Consider the following 17,952-nt stretch of genomic DNA (forward strand, 5'->3'; position numbering starts at 1 on the left):
GGTGAGCAGGAGGAGAAAAAGGGGACTCAAGAGGAGAGAGACAGATCTACGCAGTTATCTGTTCCCAGAGTGTTCTCCGTAGCCCAGACACCCACAAAGATTCACAGAATTGGATTGGGAAGAGAAGGGGAAAGGAGGAAATAGAGGTGTTCTGAGGTAGAAAACAGAGAGTCAAAAGTGGGAGAGAGTAATCACCACACTCCTGAATAGAAATGGGAACTGAATATTGGATTCTTAAATGTCCAAAATTTATATCACATACTGAAAAACAAAGATTAAAAATCTAGAGTAGAGGTTAGACTCTTAAAAATACAATATTAAAAACAAAAACAAAAAATTTTAGAAATATATATGAAGTTTGATTTAAAAATAGGGCTTCTCTCTTTTTTTTGGCAAGGTTATAGTGAAATGAAAATGAAAATTAAGACATAGTAGAGGAGTAATAGAGGACTTTAAAACTAAATAAGAGAAAAAGAAAAAAGAAAAAAAAGGAAAAAAAAAAAAATTTTTCCTAATTAAAAATATCATAAAAATCTATGAAAATGAAAGTTAAGAAGGAGTAATGGGGCAGTAATGAGGAATTTAAAGGAAAATAAAAGAGAAAAAATAAAAGAATAAAAGTTTTTTTTTTTTAATTAAAAAAAGGTAAAAATATATCTAGGAATTTCTCTGGAGCTTTTGCGGTCAGTGTGGGTTCGGTTCAGTTTCAGATAGCTCCTCGTTCCAGCTTACACTTCTCGATATCTATTGGCCCCTTCCGGTGTAGTCGGTGTTACCTACAGGGATTTTAATCTGTTGCACCGGTCCCTTCTGAAGCGGTTCCCTTTGTTTATTTGGCTTCTGTTTGCTGGTCTCTTCAGTGCCTAATTTCCGCCCTGACACAGGCGGGCGGAGGTGGTCTCTTGTTCAGGTTTGCTGGTTCCGTCGCGCTTCGGGGAGGGACCGGCGCTGCTTTCCCCGTCCACGCTGCTCAGGCTCCCGGCTGCTCTATGTGGAGCGGGCCCTGCGCTGCGCGCGGTTCCAGCCCTCGGGCGTTCCACAAAAGCGCGGACTCGGCTGCGCCTGCGTTTTGTGCCTTCCCCGCCCGAGCGGCTCAGGCCGCCAGGAGCTTGACGGGCGCGCTCTCCCCGGGTGCGGCGCGCCTTCTGCCCTCCGCGGCACCAGCTGGTTTCTGCCCGCGCTGGTCGGGTGCGTGCGCCCTGTGTCTCTCCGCGACCCTCGGGCCGGTCCGCAGCCGTCTAGCTCCTCCGGACTTGCTCGGTCCCTTTGTTCTGTGAACGGCCGGCAGTGTGTTCGGGCCGGTTAATTTTCTCTCTCTCTCTCTCGCTGTCCCACGGTTTAAGTTGCTGTCTCACTAAAGCTCCCTCCGATTGCCCTCAGGGCACTCAGGCCCGGTCCTGACCCTGAGCAAGGCCGCCCGCTCCATTCCGTTCCGCCCTCACTTGCTGGTGGCGGATGCGGGCGTCTGGGGTACTTTTCTGCTGGGAGTTGCTTTTAGGCACATAATCTGTGGGTTTTATTTATTGTTCCCCTCCCAGTCAGGTTGTACTCCGAGATTTAAAAACTTCCCCCAGTCCCGCCAGTGCGAGGGTTTCCTGGTGTCTGGAAACTTCCTCTATTAAGACTCCCTTCCCGGGATGGGTCTCCGTCCCTACCTCCTTTGTCTCTTTTTATCTTGTATATTTTGTCCTACCCCCTTTTGAAGACAATGGGCTGCTTTTCTGGGCGCCTGATGTCCTCAGCTAGCGATCAGAAGTTGTCTTGTGAAGTTTGCTCAGCGTTCACTTGTTCTTTCGATGAATTTTTGGGGAGAGAGTGGTCTCCCCGTCCTGTTCCTCCGCCATCTTGGCTTCTCCATATTCCATCTTCTTATCGTCAAGGAGCAACACTCACTCAGAATTTATGATTCCAGTCCACACTGAGTCACATCCTGCTTTAGGATGCTCTTAATGTTAGTTGGGGTCACTGGTTTATCACCGCATTTTTCTAGTTATACGTGTGAGTATATACTGAATAGGCAACAAAAATGTCTGCAGACTTGTGGCATTTTATTTTTATATAGTTACCCTAACACCTAACATTGTGGGTAGGTAATCTCAAGGTTTCAAGCTATGTAATTGATTATCATTATCCTGGACCTAGGCAGATATATAAGGTGTCGAAAAGGCTAATCTCTAAAAAGACAAACACTGTAGTTTACTCACTTTGGGGTTTCGGTCTTATAGCTAATTAAACAGTCATTATTTTATTCTGTGGGATGACCTACTTTTTATGATAAACTATCTACTGGTTGAGTTTTTCCTCTGAATTTTTTTCTGTGAAGATCGAAACAAACCTCAAACTTCTCACTCTTATTACTGCATTTGAATTTCAGTGACTTTGGATAGCTAAGCAATTATTATACAGTCTCTTACCCTGTTCATAAGGATTTAGACTAAGGGTTAGTCTAAAATTAAGGATTCAATTTGGCAGTGTGAGAAACAAGATTCAGGGAAGATAGCCAGTAACATTCCTGCCAACTGTGATCAAATATACTGAGGGAAGACAACATAGAGAAGGTTCTTTGGGAGCTGCTAAGCAATATAAATTGAAGATGAGAGTCAGGTTTAAATTCAGCTAAGTCTTTCTGTTTATAAGTGCATAAAAAAGTTCATAGCAAAAAGAGTTACAGATTGTTGAATAAACAGAGTGAAGTAAGTCAGAAAGAATAACACCAATACAGTATATAATGCATATATATGGAATTTAGAAAGTTGGTAACGATGACCCTATATGCAAGATAGCAGAAGAGACACAGATGTAAAGAATAGACTTTTGGACTTTGGGAGAAGGTGAGGGTGGGATGATTAGAAAGAGTAGCACTGAAATATGTATATTATCACATGTGAAATAGATCGCCAGTCCAGGTTCGATGCATGAGACAGGATGCTCAGGGCTGGTGCACTGGGATGACCCAGAGGGATGGGATGGGGAGGGAGGCGGGGGGGTGGGGTGGGGTGGGGTGGTGGTGGTGGTGATTCAGGATGGGGGACACATGTACACTCTTGGCTGATTCATGTCAATATATGGCAAAAACCACCACAATATTGTAAGGTAATTAGCCTCTAATTACAATAAATAAATTTAAAAAAAGAGATTGTTGAATAAGCCAAAACACCTCAATGTTCATAAACAAGTACTTTCCGTTGTTTATTGCTCTAAAAACACTATTATCCATCATTTAATACAGAAAGCCTTCTGTGCCTCAGCCTAGAGCACTTTACATGGAGCTGCCCATTCGACAAGCAACTCAAATGCAAAATAATATTTGTGACTCAAGAGCCTGATCTTGTGACTTTTCCTTTTAGGATTAAGGTAAATGTTATGCTGCAGTTTGTTCAGGATAGTGCTGGTTTATGACTATGGTCTTGACATAATCATTCATTGTACCCACTTTCATTATCAAATGGGGTTTTTTTGGACAATAATTTTTTAAAAATATGACCCCATACGCTGCAGCCAACCAGGCACCTCTGTCCATGGGGTTTCCCAGGCAAGAATACTGGAGTGGGTTGCCATTTCCTTCTCCAGGGGATCTTCCCAACTGAGGGATCGAACTCGTGTGTCCTGTGTTTCCTGCATTGGCAGGCAGATTCTTTACCACTGAGCCACCCGAGAAGCTTACAGGAACCCTAGCAAACTACCACGTTTTTTCAATTCACTTCTGCTGGAAGGTGACAGATAGGTTCTTTGGGGTTCACAAAGTGAAATTTCATATTCTATATAACCTAAGTCTTATGTCAGACCATCCTAATTTTGACTACCTTAGAAAGTCTCCCAGATTGAATTTTGCATTAGACACAGAGTCTGTATTTTAAGTTAGATCATCCCAGTCATATCTTTCAAACTTGGTGAAAATTTCATATAATGTGGCAACCACAGGTAAACTGACAAATTCTCAGAAACTCTTTAAAAAATGTTTGTATTGAATCAGTTCTAATGAGATGGATGAAACTGGAGCCCATTACACAGAGTGAAGTAAGCCAGAAAGATAAAGACCAATACAGTATACAAACACATATATACAGAATTTAGAAAGATGGTAATGATAACCCTATATGCAAAACAGAAAAAGAGACACAGATGTACAGAATAGAGTTTTGGACTCTGTGGGAGAAGGTGAGGGTGGGATGTTTCGAGAGAACAGCATGTATATTATCTATAGTGAAACAGATCACCAGCCCAGGTGGGATGCATGAGACAAGTGCTCGGGCCTGGTGCACTGGGAAGACCCAGAGGGACAGGATGGGGAGGGAAGTTGGAGGGGGGGATCGGGATGGGGAATACATGTAACTCCATGGCTGATTCATGTCAATGTATGACAAAACCCACTGCAATGTTGTGAAGTAATTAGCCTCCAACTAATAAAAATAAATGGAAACAACAACAACAACAAATGTTAGTATAAATAACTGCTGATATAGGTTTATCTATTATGACTTAAACAGTATTTAGTTGTTTGAAAATTTTTATGTTTCTGTATAGATGCAGGTATAGATATGGCCATCTATTTCCATATATCTATCTTTACTATGTCTATATCTCTATCTAAATGTGGTATTTTTCAAGCAATTTCCATCCATCTGTTAATCTGACACATCTGTTTATCTGTCCATTGATAGATGGATCAATAGATGTTGATAGATATTTTTATATAGATGCAAAGTTTATTATATATGCAGGAAATGCCATGAATAAAGCCAACTTTCAGAATATTTCACAACTGGACCTTGCTCATTTACATTCTATAAAGTTATTGTACCCTTTTGAAACTGTCTCCCTTCTATTGCCGACTTCTATTCTATGGGAATAAAGTCTATGTGCTTTATTAATCTGCTGTTAGGATTTAGGGAAGATATTCAGGCCTGATGGCAGTAATGGCAGAGAGACCAGGAAGGGGTGGATGCTGTTGAAATCCTGCTGGGGAATAAGGAATGAGCCATCTGGACCTCCAGCTGAGGCCAATTGGATCCAGACAAGAGCTGCCAGCAGGAATGGTCTGGAGCTGGAAGAGGGCCACCCCTGCCTAAGGAAGTGGGTTGGCCCTGGAGCAGAAGGAAAGGGATGCTCTTCTCAGGAGAAAGGATTTGGAAGACAAGTTCTCTCAGAGGTCACAGTAGGGACAGGCATGTTATAATTATTAACACTGACTGAAGGCCAGCAAGATGATGAGCACAGTTGAGAACATAGAAACATTCTTGATTTCTGTCCAGGGAATCATTTCAGCATCTTCTGTGAAAGAAGTCAACTCTTTGTCATTCTTGTACCTTATGTTTTAACTGCAGAGGAGCCATTTTACCTGAACCAAAGAGACCAACCATTTTTCTTCCGTCAGTCCTACCACAGATGTTATGTTTCCATTGAAAATTTCTTTCTTCGGGTGCTAGGGTTCTCATTCCTTTGCTCTCAAATACTTTGGTATCAACTCTAGAAGAAAAGAAACATCCCCTGGTTCATCCATATCTTTTCTATTAGTATCAACAATATTTTGACATGATATATTTTAGTACAATTATTACTTCACTTTTTTAGGTTAGTTACTAGATTTATATACACACCTCTTTGATTTTTGGGTAGGCAAAGAGTTAAGGTAGACAAAGGCTACCCACTCTAATACTCTGGTCTGGAGAATTCCATGGACTGTATAGTCCGTGGGGTTGCAAAGATTTGGACATGACTGAGTGACATTTACTTTCACAAAGAGTAACACTTGAAGTGAATTCTCATTATGTACTGTAGTTTATTCATTGAGTTTAAAAATAAGCTCTTGGTGAAATCTTGTTTAAATATGATATTTTTAGTGTAGATAAGAGGTGATTCATGATGATTACTATACTCTCTGAGTTGGCCCATTCTTTTGCAGATTTAGCCTGTGATGTTAGACTCTTCTCTGTGCATTAATATCATAAAAAGCATAGTAGTCATTGTTTCTATGAGCACCATGACAGAGGACCCAAAGGAAAAATCCTGCCAATGAATTTTTAACTATGATAAGCCATTTCATTCATTTTTTCTCAATTAATTGGTTTGAGTACTATGGACAATAAGTAAGCCATGGTTAGTTGTTTCCAGAAATGTACATCAGATCCCCTTAAGGAGTTTGATTGTTTTTAAAATATTTGTGTCTAGGAGCTTTTGATTCATTTGTTCTAGGGTAGATACCAGCTATGTGTAATTTTGTAAAATCATCTCAAGTGAATCTGATATAAAAGCCTGAATAAAAGCCGTTATTTTAAAGAATGTTTTGCTATGTATCATACATTCAGCAACCTAAAGGTTTCAGAACTCTCCTAGTTTTTGTCTCATTCTTTCTCATATTTTAAGATTATGCCTTGTACATATTTTCTCTCTACGTGTGGGCCTGCAAACTCAAGCCCATCAAAATCTGTCTTCCTGGAAGTCAAATGTTTCCATGACAGTGAACATCAAAGACTTATAATATGTGAGTCTTAACCTTGCCCCTAATTTGATCTACAGGCAATAGCAGGAGGAACTAATCTAGATGCAGTCTTTCTTGCTTCCTCCTCTGCCTGATGCTGAGGAGTGAAGGGGCCAAGAGGAAGACTGGCAGCAGTGAGCCGAAGCAGGGCTCCTCATCCCTCAGACAGCCAGTCATTAGACACCCATTTCCTGGGCAGTGGGGAATAGACCAGGAAAGGCTGAGACAGATGCAGTAAAGTGAGAAGTGTGGTGACTAAGACAGTCTGCCTCGGCGGTAAACACAAAGCCAAATAAAAGAGCAACAGAGGATTAACAAAATAAGAGAGGGTTAAATAGTATCATAATAGACTGTATTTCATTTGAGACTGTTTCTACTGGAACATATCACAAGCCTAAATTGGAAATAAAGTCTATTAAGTTTCAGTCAACCCATGAAATTATTACTGCAAACATTCATTATTTTTTGAAGCTGCCTATTGACAGCCCCTTGCCTGAAGAAAGAATTATGTACCCAAGTCACAGTGTAACACGGCCACTGAGTTTCAGATTATAAATTCATCACTGTGCTCACAAGTCCATGCCATTGTTTCAGGTATTATTAAGGTAAAATATATGTATATCTTGTAACTTTTTTTTACACTTTTGGTGAGATGTGTTGCCTGATGGAAATCATAATGCTGAGAGTCAAAACGTGCTAGATTATGCACAGAAGACAAAATATTTTTTATATTAAAGTACAATCATAACTTGGTGATATTGTAGATTTGGTTCTTGATGAGCACTATGAAGAAAATATTTCCATAAAAAGAGTTCACACAAATATTTTAGTTTCCCAGTGCATATGAAAGTCATGTTTGTGAGGGGCAGAGAGAAAGGATAAACTAGAGGTTTGGGATTAATGTATACATACTACTATATATAAAATAGGTAAGCAATAAGGACCTACTTTATAGCACAGAAAACTGTATTCAACACATTATAATAACATAATTGGGAAGAATCTGAAAATTAATATATATGTATATACATATAACTGAATCACTTTGGTGTACAACTGAAATTAACACAATATTGTAAATCAACTAAACTTAAATTTTAAAAAGTTGTGTTGACACTGTACCATAGCCTATTAGGTATTCAATATCATTATGTCTGAAAGTAATGTACATACCTTAATCAGCCACTTTGTGGCTGAAAAATGCTAACCACTGCTTGAACTTTCAGGAAGTTGTAATCTTTTTGCTGGGGAGGGTCTGTGTCAATATTGATAGCTGCTGACTGATCAACATGGTGGTTGTTGAAGACTGGGGAGTCTGTGGCAATTACTTGAAATAAGACAGCAATTAAGTTTATTTTTACAAATGCTGTAAGCACACAACACATAGCTTTAGGGAGTCAGTTATTATTTAGAGTGATTAAAATAAGAAAAAGTTTTATTTTCATTCATTATTCAATTTTCAGTGCTCTTTATTTCTGTAGATCCAAGTTTCTGATTGGTATCATATACCTTCTGCTAGAGAAGTCTTGACCCCATCAAAATCATTTATGAAGCTTAGAATCAACTTCTTTCAAACTCCCTGTTAATGTTATTTTGACCACTTCCCATGAGTCACAGCTGTTCATAATGACATCTAGAATGGAAACCTTCTAAACTCAATCTTTCCAGAAAGTTTTCATTTGACTTTGCCCATATCCATCAGAGGAATCACTATCTGTGGGAGTGATAGTGGAAGCCATAGCCTTACAAATATATTTCTTTAATAATAAGACTTGAAAGTTGAAATTACTCTTTGATCCTTGGACTGAAGAATGAATGTTGTATTAGCAGGCATGAAAACGACATGAATCTTATTGTACATCTCCATCAGAGCTCTTGGGTGACTGTGCATTGTCAGTGAGCAGTAGTATTTTGAAAGGAATCTTTTTTCTGAGTAGTAGGTCTTAGCAGTGGTATTAAGGTACTTAGTAAAACATATAAGCAGAAGTGCTGTGATCCAGTCTTAGCTATGGGGCACATTTATAGGGTGTAGGCAGTGTAGATTTAGCGTAATTCTTAAGGGCCCTAGGATTTTCGGACCGTAAATGAGCATTGGTTTCAACTTAAACTCACCAGTTGTTTAGCCCTTAATGAGAGTCCACCTGTCCTGTGAAGCTCTGAAGTCAGACACTGATTTCTCCTCTCTCACTATGAAAGTCCTAGGTGGCAATTTCCCCCAGAATAGGTCTGCTTTGCCTTCACTGAAAACCTGCTAGTTAGTGTAGCCACCTTCACGGCCACACTAGCTAGATCTTAGCTAGATCTTCTGGGAAACTTGCTATAGCTTCTACATCAGCACTTGCTACTTAACCTTGCACTTTGATGTTATGGAGATGGCATCTTCCCTAAAGCCTCATGAGCCAACCTCTTGCTTGCTTTCAACTTTTCTTCTGTAACTTCCTTACCTGTGACAGCCTTCATAAAATTAATTAGGGCTTTGCTCTAGGTGAGACCTTGGCTTAAGGGACTACTGTAGTTTGATCTTCATACAGAATACTAAACCTTTCTCCATATCAGCAATATGGCTATTTTGCTTTCTAATTCTTGTGTTCACTGGAGTAGCATTTTCAGTTTTCTTAAGACTTTTTCTCTGCATCCGCTATTTAGTTAACTGGTCCAAGAGGCCAGCGTTTAGCCTTTTTCAGTGGCTTTTGACATGCCTTCCTCATTAAGATTTCTAGGTTTTGATTTAAAGTGAGGGATGTGTAGCTCTTCCTTTCACTTGAAGACTGGAACCTTTGTAGGGTTATTGATTGGCCTAATTTCAATTATTGTGTCCTGGAGAAGAGGGAGGCCAGAGGAGAAGGAGAGAGGTAGGGGACTGGCCAGTTGGTGAAATAGTCAGAACACACACATCATTTAAGTTTGTGTCTTATATGGGCACAGTTTGTGACACCCCAGAAGAATTCTAAGAGTAACACCTGAGATTACTCATCACAGATCACCATAACAAATTTAATAATAATGGTGTTTGAGATATTGTGAGAATTACCAAAATGTGACACAGAGATGTGAAGTGAGCAAATACTATTGGAAAAATGATGCTGATAGTCTTGCTCAATGCAAGGTTACCACAAGCCTTCAATTTGTAAAAGAAAATGCACTGTCTGTTGAAGTGCTATGAAGTTAAGCGCAATAAAATGAGGCAGCTCTGCACAGTTATAGGGAATAAATAGGGCTGAAGGTGCAGTTTTGGAGGTATGTGCAGAATGATATTCCTATTATACCATGAAGTATTACTACTCTGTCACCTATTCAATCAAATAAACATGTCGGGGGGCAGCTACTAGGTCTCAGATACTGAGCTAGGCATTGGAAAAACAAAAGTGGAATAAGTCATGCTCCCAGTTCTTAAGGACAAGTAGGCACCTATGTCAAAGACTGCAGGTTAGAGTAACTAATTACGTCTTTAGAGTTGTAAGTAATGGGCTATGACAGCACAGAGGAGAGAACGTGGTAGTTAAAGGCAGACTTGCTGTAGAGGTGATATTTGAGCCTCTTATTCCATATTATGCTTCCAGTGGAACAAAGGGCAAGAGGAAGTGAAAGAAAGTTATTTGGAAAGAACATTAAATGAAAATGCAGACTCTTAACACTCTTTTTAAGTCCTGTAGAAGGTCACACAGGCTTGACAGAGTTACTAATCTTGGAATTTGAGTATCTATAATGCCTTTATATTCTTGATCTTCTGGGCTACAAGATTTTAAAAATTTCATTTTGAAAGTTGTTTTCTTGTTTTGATTTCTGAGGAATATATTTTTGAGAGTGAGAATTTCAACCAGTTATCTTTTTGTTATAATCTATCTTCAGAGAGATTTATTGGTATGGTAGGATTAAAAATTTCTATTTTCTTTATTAATTTTGAGTTTAGTGGAGTACCTATGCTGCAGTCAAAGAAACCAGTGAATGGATGATTCTCCTGTGTAACAAGGACATTATTAAGTGATTTGATACATCAGTTCTGATTAGAACAAAGTAAACTTCAGTTTGATCTGAGATATCTATTTACATGGGGCTCCTATTTACTGGAGCAAGACAAATACTTTTTACAGGTCAGTGTACTTTCAGAATAGAATTGGATACATTTCCAGCATAAACAATGTTAAGAGCCTTTAGATTTCTGTCTTACATTTACTGGGTCAATAGAAACCCAATAAATTTCTGAATTTCTCTTTGACTTGGCAGGAAAAGATGGAAAGCACTTTTGTTTGATATTTTATAAGAATAATGAAGCGTATGAACAAGAACATCCATATTCTGGAAGTAGGAAGGTCGCACTTAGGAAAAATATATTCATATTTAATTCTTTGAATAAAAAACATAGTATTAGAAAAGAATATTGGACATATGCTAAGTTAATTTGATTATGGACAGAATAATCTTATTATGTAGTATGAATATAGCTTGCTGCAGTGATCACATTATACATACCTCTTGAAGACCACAGATTTGAAATAATTATAGCCTGAGAATAAACTGAGTCACGAGATAAATATTTTGAGAAGTCTAGGAATTAGGCTGAATTTAAAGTTTCCATATAAAGTTCAATTTCTAGCAGCAACCAAAGAGAGATTCATTTTCTAATTTTTTGGTGCCTTTCTTCCTCCTGTCCTATTTTATAAAGCTTTGGTGACAGGTTTCCATGTGGCAGTGATAGACTTTCAAGTGCCCTAAGGACTGTGTAAGCACCTGGCGGACTGAGGATAATCTGTGGATTTGAAGACTGGGTTTCTCTAGGCTCTCCTTTTCCTGTTCTGATCTTCTTCCTCCCTTTCTCTTTCTTTGGGAAACATAATAAGTCAAACTTTAGAATATTGCATTCATTTCTCATCTGATTGTTAGAAGATTATTAAAAAAAAAAAATCACAATTTTAGTCATATTGAGTATCTAACAGACACAGTGGAACTTTCCTAAACTAAGAGGAAAGGGGAGAGATAGATAAGCAACTTGGGAGAGTAACCTATAATTTCTATTTTTTTAGGACTTGAACTTTTCCATTCATCATTTTAAAATGTTTCCAATCTCGTTTTCCATTTCCACCCATGTGTTGATGCTCTGACCTCATTAGATTTCTGGAAGGTCGCCCAGTTTGCAGGGCGCCCACTTTGACTCCCCTGTGTCTTGGCTCATGTTGGTCTCCCAGGCTCCGTGTATTAAAACCCTTCACATCTCAGGGAGCAATGTAAGGGTCTCTACCTAAGTGTGGCAGAATAGAGACCTGGGCACAAGGTCTACCTCTCACAGCCTAGCTCTCGTGGGAGTCCTTTGATCCCTGTGAATTTCAGGTTCCTCTTATGCAAATTACGGGTAATGCACAAGTTATTACAGGAGGAAAAGTATTTTCCTTCTCCTTCCCAGCCTCTTTCTTTTGTGAAGCTTTTTCTGATGACACTAACCAGTACCTCAGAGTCAGAGTCTTTTCTTCTTATGTGTTACCATACTTGTTTTGTTTCCAAGTTGAAAGTACTCTCTTTTATTTCAACTAAGTGTTTATGTGTCCACTCTCTACAGCAAGCCAAAAGCTTCTTGAGGGCAGGGATATTATTTAGTCTAGGGCATACTAAACATTCAGGAAGAATATGATGGCATTTAATAAGTTGTGAATTACATGATTCTTCTGCCTCTTCTTCCCCCAATTTTCTCTACTCAGAATCCTCTCTAGGCATTTTCTAAGATCTGATGTTATAAATACACATGACACTGAAGTTGTAACAGACAGCAGCATCCTCGCAGCTCATTTTGTCTATTTGGGGGTTTGCTTTGTTTTTTGTATCTTAGCATCAGAGAACTGAATCCTTCCTAAACGGACATGCGTGCTCAGTCGTGTCTGACTCTTTGCGACCCTGTGGACGGTAGTCTGCCAGGCTCTTCTGTCCATGGGATTTTCCTGGCAAGAATACTGGAGGGGGTTGCCATGCTCTCCTCCAGGGGATCTTCCCGACCCAGGGGTTGAACCCAAGTCTCCTGAGTTTCCCGCATTGCAGGCAGATTCTTTACTGGCTGCGCCACTGGGGAAGCCCCTAGAATGTTGTTATACTACAGGAGGCTTTGGCTTCCCGTTTCAGTTCAGTTTCTGGGCATGGCTGCCTGCAGGGAGATCTTAACCAGGTATGTTGTCAGGGCAATGACGAGATAAAAAGCGTGACTGGCCTCTCCCCTGGGCCCCACTACGGGGAACTCTAGCACTGCACAGCAATGAGGCATTCTTGCTCACTTTGCCTATGGAGGTCCCTTCCAGAAGTCCGGTGTCGGAGAAGAGGTGTGCGTGAGAGGCTGCGTGTGTTACGTGTGTCTCAGAGAGAGGCAGAGAGACAGCGCGCTGGGTGATACTGCAGACAGACGTTTGGCGTGCTTCTCCATCTGTTGGGAAGAGCCAGCCAGGCCACCTGTAATGTGTCAGTTCCCCAACCCCGAGGGACCTGGCTACTTGCAGAAAAGGTTTAAGATAGCAGAAACCCACAGGAATAGAGAAGCTACAGGTCACCCAGCTCTGTGCCCTGGGGATCCCCGTCAGACCATTTTCAACCATGGGCTCTTTGACACAGTACAGAACGTTTCTAAAACAGTGCACTCTTTGTCCAGCTGAATTTAAAACAGTCTAAGGAACAAAGGTTTCACTCTTTCCTAAAGGAGATGAATCTGAAAATCCCATTGTTTACAAGGTTAAGAAATGTGTCCTTGACTGTCAGCCGACAGAGTTGCTTTCAGAATATCCTAGTATTCCCAGCCTCATTCTTTTTGTACATTGGGCCTTGAATGGGGAAGGCGCTGACTTATCTCGGCCCATAAAATACCCTGCAGGATGCTTTAGCGCACTGAAGAAAGGTTTAATCTATTTTTGTTAAAACCTGGAGGAAACCTTCCACTCCTCTCTAGGAGCTGCTAACCCTGGGCTGCCTTCTTTCTCTCTCTCTTTCTGTTACCCGTTCTACCTTTCTTACAGTCACTCCACCCTACCTCATTTGGTTTATTTTTGAAATGTTCCCTTTCTTTTGCTCTTCCCCTCCCCTCCTTCTCCTTCCTTTTCATAGTAAAATTTTACAATAAAAATATAAAAGCTGTTTTCCCAGTTTCCTAATTAAAAGCCTTTCTTAGTCAAACAGAAAATTCAGAGGTAAGGGGTTCCAGCTCCCTCATTTTACAACATAGGAAACTGATAGAGTAAGGGAGTGACTTTCCAGGAAGAAATCAGGAAGAATTTCAGTCTCCCAAAGCCTGGCCCAGAACAGTACTGGCAATGGGGCTTCCCAGCATGCAGAGAGGATGACATTGTCCACTCCTTCTCTGTCCAAATGAAAGGGATGAGAACCCCCCAATGTGCTGACCTCTGGGAGCACTTGTCGTGAGGCCTCAAAGACGGCGTGGCAGCCGCTGGAGGAGCTGCTAAGAATCCTGCACCTGCCTCTGCTGGTCTGGCTGGGTGTCAGGCTGCCTGCTGTGGGCTGTCCTCTTACCAGCTCTGGAGATCCCCTGGTTCATTTTAGAAAGTGGGGTCCTGACCCCCACCTAGCTGGGGTGGATACTCAGCTCATGTTAAACAGCTGCACCAAAGCTGGCCTTTGCTGGAATAAAAGCCCTCCATTTAGCTGCACAACAAGCCCTCCTGTGCACCGTAACGGTTACCCATCAGGCTCCAGGGGCTTCCGAGGTGGCACCAGTGGTAAAAGCCTGCCTGCCAATGCAGGAGACGTAAGAGATGCGGACTGGATCCCTGGGTCAGGAAGATCCCCTGGAGGAGGGCACGGCGACCCACTCCAGCGTTCTTGCCTGCAGAATCCCATGGACAGAGGAGCCTGGTGGGCTACAGTCCATGGGGTTGCAGAGAGTCAGAGACGACTTAGCATACACACACATTAGGCTCTGGAGCCTCACAGCTTGGGTCTGCATCTCCAGGCTATTACTGATCAGCTTCTGGCCTTGGGACCAAGTATTTAATTTCTTTAAGACTCAGGTTTCTCATCTATAAATTGAAGAAAATATTAGTGCCTGCCTCATAGAATTGACTTGAGGATAAATAAATTGGAGGTCAAAAACACTAGTGTGCTTAAGTTACTCAGTAAACATTCACTGTATTTTTTTCTGCTCGAGGAACCCTAAGTGAAAATGCAGTGACTCTGATAGTTTTACGTATCTCACTGGTCGTCACCGGTCGTGGCTGGACTGCAGCCCTCTTAACAGCTCTGCTGCTCCCGCTTGGGCGTTTCTGAGAAGCCAAAGAGGCTGTGTCTCCCTTGTGCTCAGTCTCGAGACTGAGTATTTATCACACCGTGCATTTGGCATGGAAGGCTGCACTGGGTCTCTTCTGCTGGAGACTGCCGCTGCCCCCGGCATGGAGGGTTATTCAGTAGTGGACTGGGGTGGGGACGGTGCCTTTCTCCCATTTTTTTTTTTTAAATTCTCCTTGATTAGAAATTCTTTCAAAGAAGGAGTAACTTGCACTCCAGCATCTTTCAGGTTTTACTCATAACTTTCTTCCCCGGAGGGTTGGAATGACAGAAACCAGACTGGTTTTATCAGCCGAGGCTTCGGGTCTGACGTCGTCTTTTCCTAGAAAAAAATTATCTTCCAAGAGGTTCCACAGTTTCTCTGGCAATAAACTTTAGCAGTCATGTCTCTAGTCTATAAGATTTCCCCAAGCTTGTTCGAATCTCATTTGTGGGACCCCTGTTAATGCTTATTTAATCTGAAATGGCAGAATCTGAGTGACATTAAAGACGATGTTAACTTATTTAAGAGGAGGGAGTAAGGCACAATGTATGTGACAAGCCATCACCTGAGTCATAGTTAAAACTTTTCCCCGGCATTAAAACCTGCCAGCCAGGAAAGCTATGAGACTTAACTTTTTGATCTTAACAGCCAAATCTTATATCTGTCTCAGAATGGCTAATCTAAAAATCTGGTCTGCCTAAGGCCTGTCAGTCTTTAAATGACTGGTTTTGGTTCTCGTTTTTTGGCTTCAGCCTTCAGCATCTCTTGGAACTGCCACTTGCTAATGGGCTGGGTGTGGCAGGTGCCAGGGATAACAAGGAGGTGATTTGAAGCTTAAGGGTTGTCACTGGTCATCAGAGAACCTTGCTTCTTTGGTATGAGGTGTAAAATCTGAGTCATGAAGTCATACGGGTGACCCTTGGTACATTTACAGAAACTGAATGTTTATGCCGATTACAGACTCTGTACATGTGGGAGAACAGAACTGACTTAGCCACTAGACAGGTAACTCACCTTAGGACTCTGGAAAAAAAAAAAAAGAGCTTAATGTCAAGTAACAACCAAAATAGAAGCTAAACTTGAGCTGACTAGTTCCAGTCTGGTGTTATCAGTCTGTTTTATTTCTTTTAGTGTTATGAGATGAACCCTCACAGAGTGGGTTCCTCAAAATAACTTAGAATTTTGTAAGGCTGAAATATGAATCCTTATATATAAGGTATATAATATTATGAGTATAAAAATATATATAACAAGAATTGCCACAAGATTAATAATACATATGATGTTAGTTCCTACGTGCAACTTTTTAACTCTTGTTTGAATAAAGATATACACAGGAGAATGGAACTGGAAATTCCATGAAATAACTCATGGCAGATAAGTGGATGGCAGATAGCCCATCCTTAACAATTAGGATGGACTATTCCTTTTATTTGGGATAACCAGGAGGGTTTCTTACAGGAAATGAAATCTACACTGGTGTTTGAAAGATGGGAAAAATGTGTAGGTTGATAGTAAGAGGAGAGGAGCTCTTTTGTTAGAGATATGAAGTACAAAAAAAAAAAAGACTTAGGAAAATACCAGGTGTTTTGGGCGGTGGAGGGGAGGGACTGCAAGTAGAGAGTTTATGCTGGAGCAGAGCAAAGAGCAGGGCGTGCCTGAAGCGACTTAGTGCACAGCACGAAGGGATGGATTGGGAGCAGAGCCGCGGGAGGAACGCTGGAATGCAGATGGACGCTGTGTTCTGAGTGCCAGGCTAAGGATTTCATATGTTCTCAAACAGTTGAAAAGAGCACTGTCAAAGCTGGATTATTCCATATTGGAGTTCTTTTTAGAACAATGGGTTTATGATGGCTTTGAAATGTATTTTCTTGGGTAATCAGTCTTGAAATCATGAAGGATGGATCAGGGAGGTGAGACTAAAATTAGGCAGGCCAGTTAAGAGAATTGGAATGTTGTGTGAGGTGATCTTCGTTAGGATTTATAATGGCTACTGGTTGATTTAGGAAGAAAAACCTTTTCAATAATATGGGAATAAATAAATAAGTAAACATGTATGTAAAGGGTCATAGGTCTTGGTAACTAGGTATTGACTCCAGAGATAAAGGAAGAGGGAGAAATAGAGGTGACCTCTGGGTTTTTAAGTTTGGATGATGGTGGGACCAACAATAGAGGTGGGAAAGCAAGAAAAGAAAGGAATTTTTGCTTGGGTTATTGCTAAGTCTTCCTAAATGTCTTTTTTTTTTTTTTTTGAGAAATAACTTGCAACTTGCAAAACTTTAATTTCTGCTCACATTTCAAGTCTTGTCAAGGCCATCTGTTGAGAACAATTAAGATTAGGTATATGAGGTGAGAGTGGGTTGTACAGTGTAAAACACTCAGGTAAAGTATTAAGTACGTTGACATCACTGACTACCCGCAGAATTAGAAATTTTTCTCTGAAAATGTCACCTTTATGTAGAGTTGCATTCATTTTTCTCTAAGAGAATCAGTTCTGTCTCAGGGGGTTTGTTTTAAAAGATTAAGTAGCTAATTCCTTAATGAGCAGGGCTTCAGCTAATTATTATTTTCTTTACTAAGAGATTTTCATAATAGCATTTGAAATCTGAGATTGGTAATGCTAACTGAATACTATATTGCTAAACTATTGTTGAGTCAAATGGGACTGAGTTTGAATGCTTGCTCTCCTCTTAATAACCTTATGACTTTTTGTCAAAGCAGGTCCCCTTGTAGAATCGGACATGATGAAGATTAAGTGAGTTAATATGTGTGAAGGTCTTGTTGCAATGTTTGGCATAAGCTGGTAAGCTTTGAATAAGCGCTGTGATGGATTTTTATACAGATTCACCGGCAGTTATGAACCCGAGAACAAAATGAAGTCATATTTCTTTAAGTGTCCTGCTCAGAATGACCTGGAGAAGTCATCTTGGCATTGTCAGGCAGGGCCCAGGAACCCAGAGGCTATCTTAGATGCTGTGCTTAATTGGGATTATAATCAAATATTATCAAGAGGAAATCAGTTGGCTGGTTGTCTGCATCCCTTGGCCTCACTGAATAGGTGTTCACTGTTGTATAGTAGTCCGCCCTTATTTGTAGGGGCTACATTCCAAGACCCCAGTGGATGGCCCAAACCCTTGAATAGTACCAAATCCTATATTATAGTATGCTTGTTCCCATGCATACATGCCTATGATAAAGTTTAACTTATAAATTAGGCACAGTAAAA

The sequence above is a fragment of the Odocoileus virginianus genome, chromosome 25 (assembly GCF_023699985.2).
Source record: "Odocoileus virginianus isolate 20LAN1187 ecotype Illinois chromosome 25, Ovbor_1.2, whole genome shotgun sequence".
Classification (NCBI taxonomy): Eukaryota; Metazoa; Chordata; class Mammalia; order Artiodactyla; family Cervidae; genus Odocoileus; species Odocoileus virginianus.